Consider the following 23,952-nt stretch of genomic DNA (forward strand, 5'->3'; position numbering starts at 1 on the left):
AACCATTTAATGATTATCATGATAACATTTAAGACTTTAATTTCTGCGAATAGTTCTCGCATATTGCCTTTTATTTCACACTTGCGGGATACTTTATAGTTATAATATTAGTCAAATCTGTTGGCAGTAAATAATTGTTTTGGCTGAAACTTTTTAACTGATTATAAAAGCCATCCATCCTTGACATCGTGATCTTGATTCATTGGAAATATGTAATCAGATGTGTTTGTTGTTTTTTCTTTTCTTGTTGTTGGACGCCCGTATGCCATCGATGAAGTTTTGTGTCAGACTCGATAAAAATTGTTAAAAGAAGAAAAAAATGAAGAAAGAATGAAGTCCATAGAGCAATTGGGTGTCTGTCAAGGTCCTTGTATTGCGATAAGTGGAACAGGCAAAGAAACCGAAAGCGAAACACAAAAATTTTTAAATCTTAGCGATTGAATATTCATTGGCTGCCGTCAACTGTTATTAGCAGGTCAAACAATTCTGTGTGCATCAACGACCTTGCAGGTAAGTTCTAATTAATTATTATTATTATTTTATGTTACATAATTTTATGATATTGTGTTCTGTTAACAATGATCCGCTGTTTTGGGAAAAATGAAAACATGTAGCCAAAGTAATTAATTTTTGTATTTTAAAATCGATTTTTTTAAAAAAATGAGTGTTCGATCTTGAAGCGTAAAACAGGTAAGGTTATTTGAGAACCTGCTGAACAAACCTCTTCAAACAAAAAGAGAAAAGTGTTGGTAATCAAACGCGATAGATAAAGTAAAGCTATTATTTGTGTGATAGAGTGGCCTATTTCAATTTTAATCGCGCTCTTTTAAAATGAAAATGAAACGAAATCTTTGTTTTACGTCCAACGATTACGCCGGTTAGCTAAGAGAAATGGTGATGATGAGTAATGAATGAAATGGTAAAATGAAGAAAGTGGGAGGAAACGGGAGAACCCTTAGAAAACCAACACACACGGTGTTTGTCCACCACAAAGCTCACTTGCTGCGAGCTGGCATCGAACCAGGACCCCATGGCACCAGAGGTGAACGGTCTACAACTAAGACACCGCAGCCTCTCATCGCGTTCTTTTGTCTACACAAATTAGTGACCCTAGTAGTGAATTTAGATTTCTCCCGGGAGAGAATTTCAATATTAAGGGAAGTGAAACTCAAAACTTGTATTGCATAAATACGGGTAATGCACATTGAGCACGATTCGGTGCCAGGCTAGAATTTCGTCCTGTAGGATTTTCCGCTGGGACATCTCCTGGAATTATTACTGACTGCGCCTACGCGTCGAATGGACGATCAACAAATTCACAAATACTTTCCTCTTGCTTCCTGGAATATGCTATTGTCGATAACCAACGACTACTTATTAAACAACAAAGCTCATTATTATTGAATTGGTACAGAATGATACTCATTATATTAATTTTTGAACAATTGAGGACTTTGGATTGCTTTTTCATTAATTAACAATAATGTATTTAAGAACTTCAGAGTTGGAACATTTGATATGTTAGGTTTGGCAAATCCAACAAATAAATATTAGGTAACATAGCTACAAAGTTTGGTCTAAGACACAATCCATTGCAACTCAGTAATGGTAAGCATAAGAATGACATTTTCTAGGTAGAAGTGGAAAAGTCACTCAATATATGATCCATTTGCTTCACTGTACTGCAAGTATCGTTGTTTTCATGATACCAATGTACGTTCGAAAACTCTTGAGGATGCTGATTACATAACTTTTCACACAAGTCGAGATTCTGAACGCCTTCATTCTATCGACTTCCTTTTGCTCTCAGGATCAAAATGAAACATCCAAGTTTCAATATACGTGATGACTTAATTAAAACATTCTGGCAATCCTGAGAACCTTTGCAGACAATCACACAGATTCTTCCTGATTTGCATGATCTCCCTTGATGTGAAGAGCCGTGTAACACAGTGAGCACAAATTTTTCTGTATCCCAATTGATGGACTAGCGTTAAATACACCCTTTGCCCATACCTGCGTGCCCTATGATCGGTCTCGTGGTGATGCATCTGCCCTTTTGAATGAATTCCTCAATGACTGAACGTTCTCTTCGGTTGTGATGGTTGACGATCTGCCTGATCGTGGCAGATACTGGTTGCTGTAATCACTACGCTGAAACCTTTGATGTCATTGACATATGTTCCTTCGATTCAATGTTGTCTTTCTCCATAGACTAGCAACATCTTATTGTGAATCGATTTTGCTGAGTTATCTCCAGATTTCTAGAGGAAATCCATCATTGAATTTTAGCGTAGTAGAATGTCAGGTTGATCATCCATGGTAGCTTGCCTGGAACAATAGGAAATAAAACTTAGGTATTAGTTAGTTAAATGTATGCTGCAAAATATTATTTTGTTATAAAGAAATGGCAGAATACCCGTTCTTCGCACGGGGGAGAATACTATCATTTAGATGTAAAGGGTAATAGAGACTGAATTTGGATTTAAACAGCACCTGAAGTGTCAATATTCATCCCAACGACCCCGAAAACTATGGATTCGACAATAATAGCGGTCATTTTTGATCATTTTAAAAAATCTCTCCCCTAAGTTGCACCGTCAAAGTGAAATTATAAAAAAAACATCCCAGGCAGCAACCTCATCTATGTTGAAAATTTCATCTCAGTGTAAAGCGAAACAGTCGTCACTGGCATCCAGTCTATGTATTTGAACAAAAGATCTCAAGTCAGATCGAATACTAATATAAGGAAGTATTCCAGTCACAGACATTTCTTGTGGAGAAATCCAGAAGACGGCATACGCTCGCAGAGTGAATATGAAATATTTTGTGACTATTTTTTCGTCCAACTTGAAGCTCCATATTACCATTACTGTCCCTACTTTGGTATTCGGTGCACCTCCTGTCGCAACTGATGGTATCGATAATATCGTTTATGTAAGGAAAATGTGCCTTGTACTCAGTGATTTATTTGTGGACTTTGTAGAAGGGGGGAATATATATATACAAGATTGTGTTCCGTATAATAGAACAACTTTAATGTGGGGTTGGGATAACGTTATTTTTAAACCTATCCAGTTTGAAATTATCTTACTAGTTTGATAGGAGACTCCCAGTTCATCATTTTTTAAACTTTTTTAAAAAACAATTTTATGATAAATACGAATAGGTACGTTATATAAGATTTGGTTAGGTAGATTAGATTGCATGCGTTAGTTACCTTACTACTTTTTGTCCTACTGCTGAGGACAAGTATAGAGCATCCAGTAAAAGCCCTATTATTGCATTGCAATTTGCACATCTTGTCATAACAAGTGTCACACTTCTACATAAAACGGTTTTCCTATGAGAAGTAATTCTTTAGTCTGTTCTAATTTGGTCCTTAAAGACCAAATTCCCCGCCCGAACAATAAATACAACAAAAGGTAAGAGTTTACTTTGGGCAGAACAGTGATAGGTACACATATACTTGCGCCTAATTTTATTAAGTAGAAGGGGAAAGACGCTACTAAATGTCATTCCTTATTATCATAAGTGAGTTTTCGTACCATTTTGCTCCTTGTACTTAACAAAATTAGATTCAGGGGTGTCTGCACCTATCCATGTTCTGCTAAAAGTGAACTTTTGGACAACAAAAAATACTGGCATTAAAATGAATCCAGAATTGAACAAAGACAGGGATAAGCTGAAGCATGATTTACGGCATGTTATCTGACACTGTCTTTAGAAATTAACAATACTTTCACACCGTACCTCACTTTAGCAATACGTAGAATAGTGTAGCAATACGAGGTTCTTTTACATCGGATACCGTCTTTTCCGGTTGGTTTGTTGCTAGTAGCATGATGTCATGATGTCCATTTCTTATTCAGCTGATGACATACTTTTCTGCATTGAACGAGGTAATATCTGGTCCATTAACGTTTATGAAAAGAATACATTCGAGGATTTTTACAGATAAATGGTTTCTAGTATCAGCATGCTGGAAGGTTAAGCTGGAAAAGCCTCTCTCACACTCTGCAGAAGAAACTGGAAGAACATTGATTTCCATGTTAAGATTTTGTAGATTTGGGCCAATATTAGGTTTCATCTTATGCTCTCGAAATTCCTGCAGAATTTTGGCTAAATCATCAGAGGAAAATTTAATTCTTTTATTTTTTATTTTATTTTTGAAATTTACATTACTTCTTTGTCGACGTTTAACATTCTTGCAGACAATTATTCTCGCCAATTGGATTGTAGCAAAACCTTTTGGAAAGATTCATACTTTCACATATTTTAACTATGGAATCATAAACCTCTCTGCCTATTGTTACCTATATCTAAAATAAACCTAAAAATATATTGCTACGCACCTGATTAACTACAGTACGGATATACACCATGAGAACAGATTTATGAGACAGTGGAGGATTCGTCCATCATTAGCGCGAAGGGTTGATCGGAATTCGCAAGATACTGGGTCATTTTTCGTTCATTTGTTTAGCTACAAAGTCAATAATATTTGAACACGTAGAGTAGAGAACTTGTTCGTGGTTCATTCCATTTATTTCTTACTATTTAATAAGATGCACGGTAAACGACAGACGATTTGGCGCAATAACATAAGCAGTTCTAAATATCACAGTTGTCTTTTCAACACGATTTCATTCACAATTAACACGAAAGCTACTTACTTTCTTACTTTGTGTACCGGAATTATTTGCCTTTCAATCGTCAGGAGCTTTTCCTTTATTAAAATATAGTCTAATATTCATTTCCTTATGTTCTTTTTAAGATGCTTGTCAACGAAGAAACTACCAATTCTCAACTGCAGTGATTGATCACTAATAACTGAAAATGTTTTTTATTGTTATTATTATTATTATTATTATTATTATTATTATTATTATTATTATTATTATTATTATTATTATTATTATTATTATTATTATTGTGATACTCAGAGGAAGTATGATAATCAGTGGTATCAGCTGCAAGATTTTTCTTCGGGAAACAATTCTATAAACACGACCAGATAGCTCGCAACAATAAACATACTAAAAAACTAAAGAATTGTTACTAAAATATAAAGTTGAATTATTATACTTTACAATCGATTGTATAGCCTAAGAAAGATGGAAAATATCTTCCCAGGCTGGGAAGATAGAATTAAATCTAGAGACAGGGAAACCAAAATTTAGAAGGGGGGAAATTCCCAGGCTTCCCTGGCTACAAATAAATCCCTGCTTGTACTTCGCATTGTAAAAACTTTGAAACCAATTCTCCATATTTATTTACGAGCTATTTTTATATACATCCTTTTGATAATACCAAAGTCGCACCACTGAATTTTCCTGCTCTTAGCAACGACAACCCCAAGCATAAGAATATAAACTATAATTTTATCAACAATGATTTAGAATATTCTGTACTAGGCATACAATTAGAAAATATACATTAAAAGACGAACATTTTTATAGTTTAACGACCCTCGATTGTGCACCGAGGCTAAGGTGATGATGAGATAATCATAGTAGAATGACGAAAGTGAGAGGAAACAGGAGAAACCCGAGACACAGTGTATGTCAATCACAAAGCTCATTTAACGGAAGCTGAGATCGAACAAGGTATCCCACCAGTGGGATAAGAGAGTATGGATTTAAATGCAAGTTTGAGGGGTCAATATGAAAAATAATATTTAGGTATATTTAAGAGGTGTCTTATTTTAAGTTCATTTTAATCTTTCCATCAAAATGCGAGTTAAAGAAATGCAGAAAATAACATGTAGCATAGCTACGGAGAATACATATCATTTCAGTGAAATTTTATACCCATGGCAACTCCTCAATGACATCATAGATAAAATGTAGCAAATGGAATTGAATAAAGACAATCGTAATTAACAGAATGGTACGGAGCACACATATATTTTTAAAAATCGGAAGAATGCATACGGATGCCGAAACCTGCGAATTCTGACTGCCGTTGGAACATTAATTGGTTTAATGTTGTTTAATTGGTCTGGAGTTCAGCATTTCTTTTCAGCACCAAGGCTATATGGGAGACGTACACCTACAACTATACAAGAATGCAAACAACATGAGCTCTCACCGGGAATCGAACCCAAGTCTTCCGTACCAAAGGCGCGTATGCTAACCATAAAGCAATAAGGGACCAATAGACGTTCTCGTTGTGTTTATCTACTCTCTTGGAGCAAGGAAGTGAAAATGAAATCGAGAAACCTAATGAAGATGCGTTGATTTTGGGTTTAACTTCTTTCAGCAGCGAGGCTATATGAGACGGGACCTACTGATTAACGTGGAATCCGAACCACATGAGCTCCCGCCAGAATCGAATCCGGGTTTCCCACGCCAAAGGCGCATACGCTAACCGCTTAGCTACGAAGGAGTCCAACAAAAACGAGGTTATTTTCTTGAGTTATTAGATTGATTAGTTGAGTTGTATTGCAGTTTGGCGTCCCATTCAGCATAACGTGGAATCTGAACCGCATGAGCTCCCGCCGGAAATCGGACGCGGCACTCCTGCGCTGAAGACGCGTATGTTAGCCACGTGGTAGCTCTAATTGAATAAAATATGTATTATTGGGTTTTATATATAATAGGTGCTAGTGTTGAACACAGATCTCAAGCGAAAAATGTGAAAGAAACTGTTACTTTAACAGAAAATAGTGTTACTGTGCTGTAGTTGTTCAATTTTATATGAGAAAACTAGATTTTGGATAGCTGGAGGCTCCGCCCCAAGATCCCAAGAAAACTCCTATTTAAATAACATGGAAATTTCTTCATCCCTTCTTTAGACCCCTTAAAAATTAAAAATATTCACTTTTGGCAATTTTTCTGTCGGTTAGTTCCGGAAGGCTACAATCATGCCAAATTTCATCATTCTAATCTTGACTGAAGTGCCTAAACATTTTGGGCTGTAGAAAATGTCCCATATAAATAACACGGGGAAGATTTTTCAGTTCACCATAAAACCACTCTAAAACTGGATTTTTTTTTTACTGATTTACTTAGGTAATGCCAACGAAAACGTACAAGCATACCAAATTACAAGTTTTTATTCTAATTCTAAGTACCTAAAACATGAGATAATAGATCCAAAAAAGGCCCATTTAAATAACATGGGGAAATTCTTCATCCCCCTTTAGAATCCCTAAAAATATTCATTTTTGGCAATTTTCTTGTAGGTTAGTCCTGGAAAGCTTCAGTCATGACAAATTTCAACTTTGCACGACAACTGGAGGTACCCCTTTAATTTATGTCAGTTCATGTAGTTTTATACAGGGTGGCCCAAAAGTAGATAAACATTGCCATACTGATCAGTTCATTGCATTTTATATCATTTCTTATTATTATCCATCAGGTAGACTTAGTTTCTTTATTATTTGTTCTTAATGTCTTTTTACTTACATCTTAAACTCGGAACAACCAAAGCAAATAAACCTATAAGCTAGAATGTTATACTTGATCAATGCTGGAGTGTATATCTACTTTTGGGCCACCCTATATATAGTTAAGATATGTTAGATAAGATATTCAGAATTTTCTGTGAAGGCAAACAGAACAGTTGTAATAAATACAGATTATAACTATAGTTATGCACTTAAGCGACACAGCGCATGTTGAAATACCCAGCATCTCCACCATGTACAGGTGGTTAGTGTTAACTCAAATTAAGCTTAGATTACACTTTGAAATGAAGATAAATGGTTAGAACTTATCTTAGAATTTAAAGTACTGGTATAGGACTTAGGTTGCATTAATAGAAATTTCACAATTACAAGAGAAAATATATATGATGGTAAATGGGCTAGAAAGGTAGAGTTGATAGAAGGGATGTAGCTTAAAATATAGGTATATTTAGTATAGCACAGTACCTTGATTGACAAAGCACAATGAACAAAGTAATATTCAGGTTAAAAAAGAAAGAAAGAAACTGTATGTCACACACACACACACACACACACACAGAGAGAGAGAGAGAGAGAGAGAGAGAGAGAGAGGGATGGGATGGGATGGGATAGGATCTGTGATTTAAGAGTAGGTACAGAAACAACGGTGCAGCAGAATGGAGGATCATACTCAAGTAGCAAAATTTTCAGTCTTTGTCATCTCTGACAAAAATACTGTTTAAACGCAAGGGAATAAGTAAAATCTCTTATTTACACTCTGAGTTACCGAGTCTCAGTCGAATTACCGGGTCACTACGGATTTGAATCCTCGACCCAGTGGTGGTCTATAACCTAACCAACATCGTCCAACTGACACGATGATCCATTTGAGCTCTTAAGCGTGTTCATTCTGTCTATGCAAATTACGTTATATCCGGAAGAGATTAAATCAATGCTGGATGTTCGGAACAGATAAATCTTCGGAAAAGATTAGAAAATGGTAACTCTTTGGTTATTTCAAAACAAAATTTTATTTATACTAATTCGACACAAAATTTGGTCCCATCCTATAATTCAATGTGTCTTTTTCACGTTGAAATTTGAAACATGCTACATCTATGAGGAATATAAACTTTTCCTTTACAACATTTAACTTTTCATTACGATACTGTTTGGACTTTTAATATAAGGTATTTCTGATAGAAATTTAACAGTAAATTAGAACTGTCTTCTATTTTTTCTTTCTTTCTTTCTTTCTTTCTTTCTCTTTTCTTTTCTTTCGTTTCTTTTTTTTCTGTTTTGTTCAGTTTGCATTAGTAGTCTAAAATGCAGGATATGACCAACGCTATCTACTGGGTATATTAAAATGTATTTTGGAACAGTACGTCTAATGAACAATCGAACCGCGCGGAAACAATTATGTGTGTTAAACTTTTGACATTATCCCAGATGTATCTGGGAGATCTAAAGTTTTACTTGAAATTGAGTATGCTATCCATTATGAAAGTAACATAATGAATGTTTAAAGCATCCTCTATATATTCCAATAGTTCTGAAAAAATATGTAAAAACAAACGTTATTTCTATATTACTGTTGGATTTCTGGAAACGGAACTTTATAATGTTATGTTCTTTTCTTACTACGTTTGAATTTCACAGTTTTATCTGTTCTCCCTTTTGTTTTTCTTCTTCTCTCCTCTTCTCTCTCTCTGCCTCATTTATGAATATCTGTGTAATAGAAATCCATTTGTTTCAATTTTTCATTGTGTATGTTTCAGTTTCTCCCTACATGAATCTATGAATCTTTTTTCGTCTTGGTTTTGTTATTTCATTTTATCGAAACTGATACATGTGTAGTTTGAAATAAGAATTGTGCTCATGTTGTTAGCTAATTTTAGTATAGCCGAGAAGAAAGAAGGAGAGAGAGGGGTCTCTTTACCTGACACGATTATGGGATAAGAAGGTGTATATTGGGTGGTCTAATTGCACGGCGTTAGCTGTCACAATTTTTTTGATGCGGAGTGTACCAAGTCTCTGAAAATAAATTTCACCCTAAATATCTTCTCAACTAAGACTAATAAGGTAATGGGACCAATCTATTAGAAAAAATATTACCAAATAAAGACTATGGAAATTTCAGTTAATGCTTCCACACTGTAGTTTCTTTGATTATTAAGAAATATAACAATTCTTATAAATCTTATGTAAAAGTTATATGCGTAATGCAGGACAACAGCGAGGATCAATTTTCAGCGATTCACTTAAGACTGGCTCGCACGAAAGACAAGTGGCCGCTGTTGATAAATGCTACAGATTCATGTTAGAATAACTACTACTTTCTAGGACCAGAATGCTAAAACTACTACTGTGCGGCACTGGGAAGAGTCCGGTACTGGGGTAAGCTCCCTATTCTACAAGCTATTATGGACCAGACCCCATGTAGGGGCAAAACAGCTATTCTGAATAACTCCTGAGAGCATATACCTAAATGAAACAAGTTGTCACTAATAGAAATACATAATTCTACCCGGAAACTTTTTACTCTGTGTTGAGGAAATTATTTTATAACATATTAGCATTGAAAGATGCCTTCAACGCTAAAACTATGCTCCCAGCCTTCACACCTTCCCAACAATGCGTGGAGTCCCCAGCGATAGTAGCTTCGCTACCTGAGTAGCATAGCGATAGCCCGTAAACCTGTGTAGCGAGCTGGTGAGGCTCAGACGGAAGGGTTCCAAGTGTTTCCAACCTACTATTTTGTTACCGAAAAAAAACGAAATGTTAAAATACTGACTTTATTTTATAAGAAATCGAAGATAAAGAAAATATACGGTAGAAAACAAGGTAGACCCGGCCTCAGAGCCTCATAGTACGATTCGCCATTGCTGTTAACATCAGTAGATGTTATTGCAGGGTTAAAAGTGAGGGGGAACACGGGAGACGCCGTTACCCTACTTCCAGAAAATACCTATGGCGTAGCTCCACTTCCTAAAAAAAAAAAAAAAAGAAGATAGGCACGAGGGACGGCATGACGTCATGCGTTCCCTACCTTTTCAGATCTACTTTTAGCACTGGTTATTGGGCAATATTTACAGAGAGGAGCAAGTTTAGATCTAGATTTTTTGGCAAATTGAAATTTAAACCTTGAAGATATGGGAATTTAACCCCATGGCTTCAGTTGTTTTGTAGTCAGAGTTTCTGGCAATAACATTCGTCAATTTCTTTTCCACAGAGTTACCGAATTTACCAGGAGCTGACTGGAGCTCGTGACGAACTTCATCAACTAGAACTAAGAATTCACTGAGCAGCATTTCTCGCGGCCTCATGTTTCTGAGTTGATGTCGACACGATATTACAATCTCTTCATCATTATCAGTTTTCTCGTAACGTCTTAACAATTGTAAGCGTCTTTGCACTGCTGATCGATTGCTAACAGTTTTGAGTCTCTATATATTAGGCATTCATTCGTCCATCATCCGATACAAAGAAGCTTACATCGGAGCCATTCTGTTTCATAGACATATAAATGCATTGAAAATACAAACTAAAACTGGATTTATTTTTTGCTATAAACATACATATGAAAATAAAACTATAAAATATGCTGAATATGCCCTTCGGCACTAATATATGCTGTAAACTTTAAAATATGCATTTATATGCACTACAAAACTTCAAATTCGAGATGTATTATTGTTGTTAGAAACTCCTACTAGGTTTAACAAAGATGCATATAAGCAAACAAAATATGTATTTACATAAAAATCCGATGTCTAGTGATCACACTATCGGGAGCGGACATTGATTCAGATCACAATCTTCTAGTGGGGGAAATGAATACGTGGTTAAAGTCTATAAAGAAATATGGAAGGAAACATCGAAAATGAAACTTAGAGCATAAGAGTATGAACAAAGACATACGTATGGACAAAGAAATGAACAGTAGGACATAATCATGGACAGATAAATGAAAGAAGAGATTGAAGAATAATTCTGTGCAATGGGCGATATGGTAGACAATGTGGAAAATAATTGGTGAAAAGTTAAACTGATTCTACTTAACACACTCCACAATAACACTGGCAGGATGGAAAAAAACACCGACGAAACCATGGATAACTGAAGCGATGCTTAAGAAGATGGAATTATTTGAAATTAGCGTGACTGACTGAGTCATCTTGTGTTTCAATAAGAATTAAGGATGTCTATGCAACCTGTAACTCTTTGCAGTTTGCATAATAGTGTTACTCATAGACAGAGATGTATTTCTACTTTAAATAGATTGCTGAACTTCTGCTTAACCAATTTGTTAGCGCACACGATGTCATTGAGAGCATTTTCTATTGTTAGCATCATAAGACATTGGAGAGCTATCTGCATTAAGAGGTAGGGAACCTCGGTACATAAAGTAAAATATAATAACTAAATTTAGTTATTGTGCTTAAAAGACTTTTGAGTTCGAATAAAATCACTAAATGATTAAAAACATTCTTACTTTATAAAGTGCACGCACGAAATAATACTTTGAAATATTGTTGTTGAAAAGACAAAGCGGTAATTTTTAAATATGTAAAAAAAAAAAAAAAAAAAAAAAAAAAAAAAAAAAAAAAAAAACCAGAAAAAGTGAAGTTTATTCGGATGATGTGTTAAAGACAAAAGAGGTTCAAATTCAGATATAGTCAATGACTCATGAAGAATACGAACAGAAAAGTAGCTAGAGATTTCGGCGCCCGGGATAGAATAGAATTCAGCGCCCCTACAATCACCTTATCAAACTTCTTCGTTTTTTTTTTTTTTTTTTTTTTTTACGTATTAGAGAAGCAACTTTTGTTGTAGTGTTTAAGTAATAAGTAAAAACTCCTCGTGACTCTCATTGAGACGTTTGGGTTGCGAGTGAAGCGAGCAAGAAAATTTTTAACAAATCTATTTCTTTCCAAACCGACAACAATATTGATTTAATAGGGCGCCAAGTCGTTTACTCTTTTCCAACATTTTTAATTTCTTCTTGCTCATTCGGCGCCCTCTTCCTATCAGCGCTCGGGGCAACCTCTCGCTCGCTCCGCTAGCTACAGCTCTGAATACGAACACGAGTATTCTTCTAATTCTAGTAAAATCGATTTACGCAACAAATATTTTAAAGTATATAAATATTTGTTTTATTTTTAAAAAGACATGTACTGTACTAACTTACAAGTAATTTGACCTAAACTTTAATCTATTAAAATGTATAACTTTTCTTTTCTTTTCTCTTATTTTAGAAAGAAGATAAAACAAGATTTTTTGCACTCAAAGGCCATGACATTACTTAAATATCTACATAGCTCTCTGATCTTAGTCTTTATTTATGTAAGTATATGTAGCGTATGTATTTTTGTGTGTGTTTTGAATGAGTGCTGATAATGGGATAAATCATTTAATGTGTAAAATATATAAGACATTGGAATGGCAGATTAATCATTGAATCACAGTAGGCATTAAGTAGATGATCTGAAGTGCATGTCAAAAAAAGGGAAGAAATTTATGGTGATTGATATATAAATACATACTTTGGCTATTTTTCGACCATGAACTTCCAGACGTTTCTGGTAGTCTTCCATATACTCTCGGTGTGGTAGTCTTCCATATACTCTATGTGAGAGTGCAGACAGTCTAGAACTGATGTTTTGAGTGCTTCAATGTGGTTAAAACTCTTCAATTCAAGTCACTTTTTCAGGTGAAGAAATCAGGAGAGCAAGATCGGGGCTGTAAGGGAGATGACTGAATAGTTTCTATCTAAATCTTTGAGTTGTCTCAACCAACAATACGAACAGCTTTGTGTGGACGGGCGTTTTCATGGATCAGACGAGTTTCAGAACGTAGCATTCGTTTCCGCCGATTTTGGATGACACGTCGCAATTATACAGCGTTTAGCAATACATATCTGCTGAAATTGTTGATGCTGGTTCCAAGATTTCTACAAGAATAATGCATTTTTGGTTCCAAAACAAAGTTGCCTTGATTTTGCGAACTGATTGTGTTTGTTTGAATTTCTTTGCTTTAGGAAAACCAGAGTGTCGCCATTGCATTGACTGCTGCTTCGACACTCCAGTAGCGTACGATATCTATTTTTCATTCCTCTCAAAAAATAATGTGCAACTGGCATTCTTTGCTTTTTGCTAGTATCCATCAGCATTTTTTATACCCATTTTGCACACAGTTTATGATAATCCATAAATTGTCAGTCATAATTCGATGCACTGTTTCTACAGAAAATTCTGGAAAGTATTTAGTGAGTTCAGTTATTGTGAATCGGCGATTAGATTGTAGGGCTACTGTTTCGTCAATGTGTTTCACTAGATCATCCATCTGAACACTAGGTCTTCCGCTACGCTTATTATCAAGAATGTTTGAACGCCCTTCCCGAAACCCTTTCCACCATTGCTTGACCTTCCCTTCACTAATTACCGCATGCAATTCCCGATGGATGTCAGCTGCATTGTGCCCTTCGACGTTCAGAAATCGTACGACAGATCTCACTTCACATTTGGAGGGGTTTTGTATTAAGGCAGCCATTTCAATTTACTGCTACTCGCCCTACGCAACTTCACTCGGACAATTTTATTTCTGTTGCAAACAGAATACTAGAGCATGCTCCTGGACATGCTTAACTTTATCACTGTTGCCAGTCCCATGTAATAAAAATATCTGCTCTTTTTTTGACATGCTTCTCGTAAATTACATTTCGCTATATGAATTATTATCATAATTATATTTTTTTAAACGGAATTGAGTACTTACATTATCTTTGCTTTAAGTTCAGTAGTTTGTTAGGAAGTATTTTGTTATTTCTTTTTTTTATTTATATTTTGAAGCGAAGTGCATTTTAATTATGATCTAATTTCTTATTCAAGTCCAGTCAAATATCTCTGGCTTTTTAAAATGTGTTTGCATCATATTCAAATTTAATATTATACTCTACTTAAATTAAATAGTAAAATTATATTTAACCTTACTATCAATCTACAATAATGATATCATGAGCCGGCACTTCACCGCTGCTCTCAATGATCTTCATTGTTGCTTTGCAAATAGTTGTTACACTGATATGTATGTAGATGTTGGGAATGTACCATCACTTGTGGCACCAGTGCGACAGGAAACACGTATGTAACTGACGGTGGCAAAGCATATTTATTAAATTCTATAGTAGATCATGCGTTTGGGCAATTACCCTCCTCTGAGTTTGACAAATATTAATCAATTACTGTATATGTAAATGTGGAACTCTAATGTTGGTCTACAATCTTACCCTCCCAGGCAAAATGTAAAATGATGCTGTTGAGCAGATTAACAAGGTAAATATATGATGACATAAAACTCAATCTTAGTGAGAACAATATTTAATGATTTTAGGGGCGCCAAAATTCCTTGATATGATTTGAAAAAAATGAAATCTTTGAGTTTTACGTCTCACCGTTATGCCGGTTGGGCTAAAGGAGACGATGATGATGAGTAATGAATGAAATGGCGGAATGAAGAAAGTGGGAGGAAACGGGAGAACCCCGAGAAAACCCACGCACATGGTGTTTGCCCACCACAAAGTTCAATTGGCGGGGGCTGGGATCGAACCCGGGACCACAAGCACTAGAGGTGAACGCAATACCACTGAGCCACCGCGGCCTCTATTGATATGGTTTGAGTTTAGCGCCCCTTTCGGCAGCAAGGCTATATGAAATGTGGACCTTCAACTTAACGTGGGATCCGAACTACATGAGGTTCCGCCGGAAATCGAACCCATGTCTCCATGCATAAGGCGTGTATGTCAACTGCTTAATCATGAGGAAGCACTGCCAAATTTCTTAAGTTACAGCGCTAATTGAGGCTTCCCTTATATGATAGATTCCTATAACACAAACGATTTAACAACGAAATGCAGAGGTTGTCCAATAGTTTTTGAAGATATCTTCATTGAAATAACCAATAGATATCTCAAAAATCGTGATTTTGAATTAAGGAGATTCTAGGAATCAGATTTCTGGGCTTTCGCCATCTATGAGCATGTTAGTCCATCACGTATCAGTGATGACGTCCCTCGGGATCACCCTATCCAAGGAAAGGGAAGGAAGAGAGGACTGGGGAAGAAAGAAACGTACCTAAGTGTTAGGTACCATCCCAGCATTTGACGGGTGTGAATGAGGAAAACCCTAATCAGGATGGCTGGCCTAAAAAAATTTTTGCGTTTTTCGACCGTGTCCTTACCGGTAATAGAAGTCGAAAGCGCTCGCACCAAAGACAAGAGGGTTAGCGACTACGCTACGCAGGGCTACGATTTTGAATTAACATCGGTACTTTATATGATTTTACGAAATCTACCAATAGCTCCGCCTTTTCATCAATTCGAAATCTCAGGAAGGAACCCTTCGTTGCCTATGATTCTTACAGAGATCCTTAGGTATAGTAATATCATATAAGATTTGATTTTGATTTATAGTTTGATTTCGTGTTTATCAGTCCCTTTCAGCAGCGAGACTATATGAGACGTGGACGTACATATACTTTACGAAATCTACCAATAGCTCCGCCTTTTCATCAATTCGAAATCTCAGGAAGGAACCCTTCGTTGCCTATGATTCTTACAGAGATCCTTAGGTATAGTAATATCATATAAGATTTGATTTTGATTTATAGTTTGATTTCGTGTTTATCAGTCCCTTTCAGCAGCGAGACTATATGAGACGTGGACGTACATTTTAACGTGGGATCCGAAATATACAAGCTCCCGCCGGGAATCTATCCCAGGTCTCTCACGCCAAACGTACGTATGCTAACCGCTTAGCCACGAGGGAGCTCTGAAATCATATAGGTGTTAACTCAAGTTAGCAAATTTTTGGGATAAGCCTATTGGTTATTGCAACGATAGTATGATAGGTACTATGATTATATGATAGGTACTCGTACATGCACTTCAATGTGAATTAGTACTAGTAAATCAGAGGCGTCATTGGGGGATGGCAGAGAAGGAAATTGCCTCCTTCTTGAGTTTGAAAAATACACATATTTTGATCAATTGTATACTAATATACAAATAAGAAACGCAATACTCTTCTGCCGGTAGAGAACGTTGCTCTCCTCCAACCATCAAGCAAAATCTGAAATGCTGCTGCTGTAGTAAGTCCATAGAAACATCTGCTTATCATGTCTATTTTCGTTCACAGTTAGATTTTTGTAAGAGAGGGACAAAAAACTGCTTATTCTCAAATTTTAGTGGAAGTGAGATACTTCCTTCTTATAGCGGACGGATCAGTTATAGAACGGAATAATCACCTCCATTGTAGGTGTTGATACAGATTCAGTCCTTACCTTACTGCTCGGTTATTTTACGCCCTGGGGTGAAGAAAATTTTGCATTCCTCCTCCATTATTTGTGCGCATTCCATATTATATGGGCCTAAACAATAGGCCCGATCCGCTTACATTTAGTCACCAGAGACAGGGCGGGTGTAAGAACCAAGTGCACGGATTATCCTGGTAGTTAGCGCCAGTAGGGACGTAGCAAGAAAACTCGGTTGCACTGTGATATGAACATTATTTTTAACATACATCTTTTAAATTTCTTTTTTTTCGTTCCGCACATCTATAACGACTCTATAGAAAAGCGTCGTCAACCTGGTTCGTTTTGTAACATATAAATTACGAAGCGATAATTACTTTTCTCAATGCAAAAATCAACTCAGATATTTAAAGATTATTAGTCTCACCTTTATTGCTTGATATGTCTTAATATTCTTTTTAAGACCGTAAAATACATAAATTCACTTGACTAGGTCAACACATAACATGTACGTAGTCACAACTATCCCATAATAATCTCTCTTACAGATATTAAAAACATTCTTCTTTTCTGTTAATTTAAAATGAACATTCTACTAAGTATATTACATATTTATGAACACTTTTTGCCCACGGTACAGGTAAATATTATGCAAACTAAAGTATTTCGTTATAGAAAATGTCGCCCGATAAAGGGACTGAATATAAAAGTCATGAGTGGGCTTGGCTTTTATATTCAAGAACCACTGGTCTGATTAGATTAATGTTCGTACATTACGTATGTTCTTTATATTTCGATCACACCTCGTATATATCTTCATTACATTTTGGTTAACCCTCATATATATATAAAATATTAGTTATTATCATTCACATAAATACATTTACAATAAATCTTTGATTTCATTAATATTTCTCTTTTATTACATTATTATTTATTCTTTATCATTAAAAACATCGTCGCTTATAAATATAATTAACGAGGGTGAAATACAAACTATCAAGATTACTAGTTTCGATCTATTTGTTCTTTTCGGGCGCATTGTATAACAAATAAGTTAGATGTTGCAATTGCAATGTATACATAGTAGCACTAAGATGTCCAAAATAAAAAAAGAATTTCACTCAAGGTAGTCATTGAATAATTGATTTTATAGAATGGATCTTATTCTTAACATAATCTTTGATAATTAAACACAAATCAATCTAATATAAAATAATTTTTGTCTTTAACTAATTATAAATTGAATTATGATTCTTCATATTAATAAGAAAGAATAAAAATTAAACATAACCTACGTTTGAATAATCAAATGGAAGTAAATAAATTTATTTTACAGAAACAAAAGACACCCTTTTGTTATTAAATAAACACATTTTTCATTATTATTGTTATTTTTCATTCTTATTTATTTGATCAAGAATGTTGGGTGATACTAACTCTTTAACTAGATGCATTTCAAATATTTATAACCATCGTTTTCATTATTAATATTAACACAAACTTTAAAACGAAAATTCACAAGAATCTATAATCAACATGGGTGTAACCTAATTTCGTTAACGGTAATCATGTTACATTCGCACTGGCATATGAATCTAATAAAGTGCATTGTACCGCACAATCGTGGTTAGGTTCTACATTAGGTTGTACATGTCTTTCATCGTGATTTGAATTTGGATACGAAGTACCATCTCGTGAACAATGATTATATCTATACATAGGATTGGTAGCATCTCTAGGATTTCGATATGTATTTCTATTAATTTTGTGTCTACTTCGGTTGCTTAGGTTAGGCGGATTCCCTACATAACCTTGTCTATTTTGTTCATTTTGATTGCTAGAGTATATTCGTCTTAGGTTCGGTTCATTATTATTCACCGAATGTAGAACCGAATCACACTTCGGATACTCAAATTCCGAACAGGGACCAAATGATCTGAATTATTCTTATTTTTACCCATTCCTGGTTGTGTTAGATTCATAGCATGGTATTGAGTTTCGTAGCATTGTACAAGCATTAATAAATGACTGAAACTCATACACTGTGTGGAAAATAAGATCTGCTGTAATTTAAATGGAAGCAAATTGCGAATCGATGCAATTATTCTTGATTCCGATTGCAAGGGATTAACAACCTTTAATTCATTATAGACATTTACAACAAACTCTACAATAGATTTGTGCAATCGAGGATTGAAATGTTGATTTCTAAGAGTGGCATCTCTGTTTGCCAGCAAAAAGTCATTTTCGTAATTCGCGATCAATGCCGCTTTAAATTCCTCATATGTACTAATGTGATCACGTATTGCCTTAAACCATAAGGAACAAGGTGGGAGTAATACATGGGGTATTAATTTCATGTATTGTGATCGGTCGATAGACATTATATTACATTCGTCTTGGAACTTCTCTAAGAAAGAACTAGCATTTTCATTGCACTTACCACTAAATTTACTCATGGCTTTGATTTCGCTCATCTTGACACTTAACTTAACCTTTCTTTTCTCACTCCTTGTTCTTGTGGTGTGATTGTTCCGGTCCGTAGCGTGCTGTGTCATGATACTATTTATATTTCGTTCATCAGTGATCTTCGGGCAATTTTCCTCTAATATAATATCCTCCTCAGATTCCGGCGAAGGCGTATTTATATCCGGTGATCGGGGAAACTCGAAGCGATCACTGCCCAGATTATTGCGATAAATGTTATCTCTCGCCTGTAACATTTTAATTTCTTCCTGCATAGTAGCCAACTGGATCTTTTGATGCTTAACGGAAGATTCTATTGACGTTAAATCCTTTTTTACAGCACAGATTTCATGATTTTGATGATCGTGCTTTTCTTGACATTCATCGGCTAACCTTTTTAACTTCTCTTCAAACTGCGAGGATATGTCGTTCATCACCTGGACGATTGTTTGTTTCGTATCGTCTGATTTCAGTTCTATCCGTTCTATTCGTTTACTTAATTCTTCATACTCCTTGCTAGCTTCGTTGAATTTCAATTCTATCTTCTGTTCCATGGTCTGGTTAGCTTCATAGAACTTCTGTTCCATGGTCTGGTTAGCTTCATAGAACTTTTGTTCCATGTTTGCGTTAGATTCATTGAGCTTCTGTTCCATGGTTTGTTTTATCTCAGTCGTCATTTGCATAATTTGTCGCTGCACAGCTAACAAAAGTCGATCCTCAGATGACAAACTTGGCGTTGCACTAATTTCATCTGGATTACTGGTATTAGATTCATGTTGCACTATTTCACTATCCATTTTTCTTTTGATGACCTTACCGCTTCGTAATACGGTTAAGTTCGTATTCATAAATGGTAATATCCAAGTAAATTCAGCCCTACTTTCCTTCTTCGGGAACTGAATTTTCAAAAGTCCCGGGTTTGGTAAACCAAATTTTTATAACGACTCTATAGAAAAGCGTCGTCAACCTGGTTCGTTTTGTAACATATAAATTACGAAGCGATAATTACTTTTCTCAATGCAAAAATCAACTCAGATATTTAAAGATTATTAGTCTCACCTTTATTGCTTGATATGTCTTAATATTCTTTTTAAGACCGTAAAATACATAAATTCACTTGACTAGGTCAACACATAACATGTACGTAGTCACAACTATCCCATAATAATCTCTCTTACAGATATTAAAAACATTCTTCTTTTCTGTTAATTTAAAATGAACATTCTACTAAGTATATTACATATTTATGAACACTTTTTGCCCACGGTACAGGTAAATATTATGCAAACTAAAGTATTTCGTTATACATCATACTTCAATTGTGATTTTTAAAAATTTGCCCCGCTCTTGCCCATACATAAATAAGGCTTTTGAACGCAACGATGCCGAAAGTAGTACGACATATGTCACCTGCAGATCTATATTAATAACTTGCAAAACAGCAGCAAGTTCGTTCGAAACGAAAGAGTATTTATCACATTCTGCAATTGTTATCCGTGACGGAATTTTGTACAGACTCTTAACTAGGAGGTGGCCAGGGCGGCTGAGACCCTCTGACATCACCTTCAGCCTCCCTGAAAATTTAAATTATTTGTTTGTAAGTGTGAATGAATATAAAGTGAATTCAAATTAACTCTCTTTCAAATGTTATCAAGTACCTTGTAAGGGGGCCGCGGTGGCTCAGTGGTAGAGCGTTCACCTCTTGTGCTTGGGGTCCCGGGCTCGATCCCAGCCCCCGCCAAGTGAACTTTGTGGTGGACAAACACCGTGTGCGTGGGTTTTCTCAGGGTTCTCTCGTTTCCTCCCACTTTCTTCATTCCACCATTTCATTCATTACTCATCATCACCGTCTCCTTTAGCCTAACCGGCATAACCGTGGGACGTAAAACTCAAAGATTTCATGTTTCAAGTACCTTGTTTTGGTGTTCTGGCTACGGTCCTCCTTTTGTAACTGACTTGAAAGATGGATTAATCTAATTAAATTAAATACCCCTTAATCAGAAGTTAACACATATTAGAATTAAGTGCATATTTGAACTGCATGATTTACAGCTTTGCATGGATTTAGTGGTTAATGCAAGCCGTCGTCAGGCGACAGGAGTTCTTCTCTTTGTGTAGAGTACATAGTTATTGCGGAACGCACCAGCTCCTTGCCTCTGGAACAGGATATTTTTAATTGATATAGTTAGCTTTGATGCATTTTTTTGTCATATTAATTGAATAATTATACAACTTGTCTTTTTTTAGTTAATTACCAATAGCGCTGGGAGGCCTATTAATGAAGGTCAACCTGGAGAAGTAGATGAACAGCCACAAGCAGACCAAGCGGAATATAAATTATTTGAAGATATTGACCTCAGCCCACAAGCAATTTTTACATTTTTCGTTGAAACGATTGCAAGTGTATTTGCTCTAATGTGGGGTGCATTCTCCACGTTAATTGACGATTGATTAAATAATATTCCAAAATTTGCAGGAACAAAACGATATAATTAAATGTTTTGTTTCGAAATTTAAAAACTTTCTACCTCGGTAATTTGTTACCTGTTTAATGAGACTGTGTGTAAAATTGTAACATTAAAAAACAAATGCCAAAATATGTGACTTTGTATTTTTAAACAAATTTTAATGAAACAATAAATTGTTACTACCTAAAAGATTGGTACTGAATCTCTTTATTTATATGTTGTATTTTTCCTTTATACGACTGTTACTCACTATAAGTAACTTATCATTTGTAAACTTTGTCCTATTTTTAATTATGTAACCTACAGATTAACGAAATAACAGATTAATTTTAATATTTTGTTATTACTTTCCAGAATACTATCCCTAGAACTTAATTGCCGGTGAATACAGCAATCTTATTACCAGTTTTTCTTGTGAGATTACAATCATGCAAGTTAATAGCTATGGAAGATATTATTGCGCTGTGTTATGTCTTGCAGAATAACATCTTTAATATTTTGACCGAGAACAATTTTAGAAATGTAACTTCTACGTATAGTTACAGCCAAAAAAATTGTTTCTTCCCGCCATTGGTTCATGGTAGTCTAGTTTTCCAGATAAACCTGCTTTAAGATTACACCCTCCTCCAAACCTCTCAACGGAACTTTGCGTGTTTCTCGCAACAATCCGAAATCACTTACACTCCGAGTTAACAGGCGCAATGTTTCCTGGGAGTGAACCCTAATCCATCTTTTGGGCAAAAGTTTTAACATAAGACCTCGTCTTATTTTCTGGAAAACAGTATTTGCTTTGCCAATCAAGAACATGCCACTTGATGTAAGAAAGCCTTTGAGAAACAATTAATAGGCGTACTGGGTTACCACAGTTATCAGACGTTAAGTTTTAGAACTTTAGATATAATATCCTGAGGATATTATTATTATTATTATTATTATTTCACACAGCTAATGCCAAATTCTTTGTATTTTTGATAATAAGGAAATATTATCTACGAAATTGCAACTACCTGACTATCAAGTTACGAAAAAAATCATTATTGTCTTTTTGAATGATATATGTAAACTTTTCTATAAAGCGAATATTTCGGTTTTAATGTCCTAACTTTCGCGGCACACCATTTAAAACTAGCTTATTTTTAAGTTATATTTGGTTTAGTTTTTTAAAGAATGACATGATATATTTCAGTTTTACGTCCCACTGGTATGCCGTGTAGGCTAAAGAAAACGGTCACGATGAGAATGAATAAAATGATGGAATGAAGAAATTGGGAGGACTTTGCAGAACTCCGAGAAAACAGGGTTTGTTGCTCACAAAGCCAACTTGACGTGATTTGTTATCGAACCAGATACCTCACACGACTGAGGTTTAGTTTAGTGTCTTTCTCAGTAGCAATCTACAGTCCGACCTAATGAGACATGGACCTACAGTTTAACGTGGGATCTCAACCACATGATCCTCTGCAGGCAGGGGCATACGCAAGGGGTGGGTCCTGGGGGTCCGGACCCCCCCGAAATTCCGAATTTTTTGTAAATGTAGTCTACTTGTAGGGACAATTTTAGAAATGTTCATATAATTTAGCCTCAAATTGTATTTGGACCCCCCGAAACGCTTTAGACCCCTTCCGAAATAAATTCCTGCGTACATCCCTGTCTGCAGGTATCAGAAACGTAGTTTATTTTTTAAAATGTTGATTTCTTAATCATTAGGATAACTTAATTATTACAGTGACATGCGAGAATATTCTGAATTTTGAAAATAAACTCTGATTACTGTATAACTTTTGTGGTTAGATGTGAGTGTTCTTAACTTCACTGTGATGGTTCCGGATTCGATTCGTGATGGGAATACGTGAACTTCGGATTCGATTCATCTTATATATAACCGTAATGTTGGAAAGGGACACTAAACTTAATCAGCCGTATTACAGTACTTTGATGTGTCAAAAGCAAAATCTAGGCAGACAAGAAACGTTCAAAAGGCGTACAAGAAAATAAATTCTGTTACATGCACATTATTCTTGACATTAATACGAACAAGATAAATAAAATTTAACGAAATATCAAAACCATATCACTTTCTACCTAATAACCAACTATACTAGAAACTACTAGCACAATTCGTCTATATATATATATCTGTTCCCTCAGACTCGGAAAAGAAACAACAAACCACAATACTTAGAAAGCATGTAGGAAATTGCAGTTTCAATGTAAAAGAAATATCCCGAAAAGATAACGTGTACCGTACAACCTCGTTCTACATGAACAAAACCAGAAATATGTATTACGGAAAATAATTATTAAGGTTACTTG

The 23,952-nt window shown here is 35.4% G+C and overlaps 1 long non-coding RNA gene across 1 annotated transcript; it reads left to right on the top strand.

Moving 5' to 3' along the window:
- Positions 1-352: 352 nt before the first annotated feature.
- LOC145692892 (uncharacterized) lies at positions 353-21,828 on the top strand. Its single transcript, XR_014132659.1, has 3 exons — positions 353-510; positions 12,652-12,739; positions 21,419-21,828. It is a non-coding gene; the product is annotated as an uncharacterized LOC145692892 (long non-coding RNA).
- The last annotated feature ends 2,124 nt before the right edge of the window (positions 21,829-23,952 follow it).

Source organism: Thermobia domestica, chromosome 8 (genome assembly GCF_964235325.1).
Source record: "Thermobia domestica chromosome 8, izTheDome1.hap1.1, whole genome shotgun sequence".
NCBI classification, from domain to species: Eukaryota; Metazoa; Arthropoda; class Insecta; order Zygentoma; family Lepismatidae; genus Thermobia; species Thermobia domestica.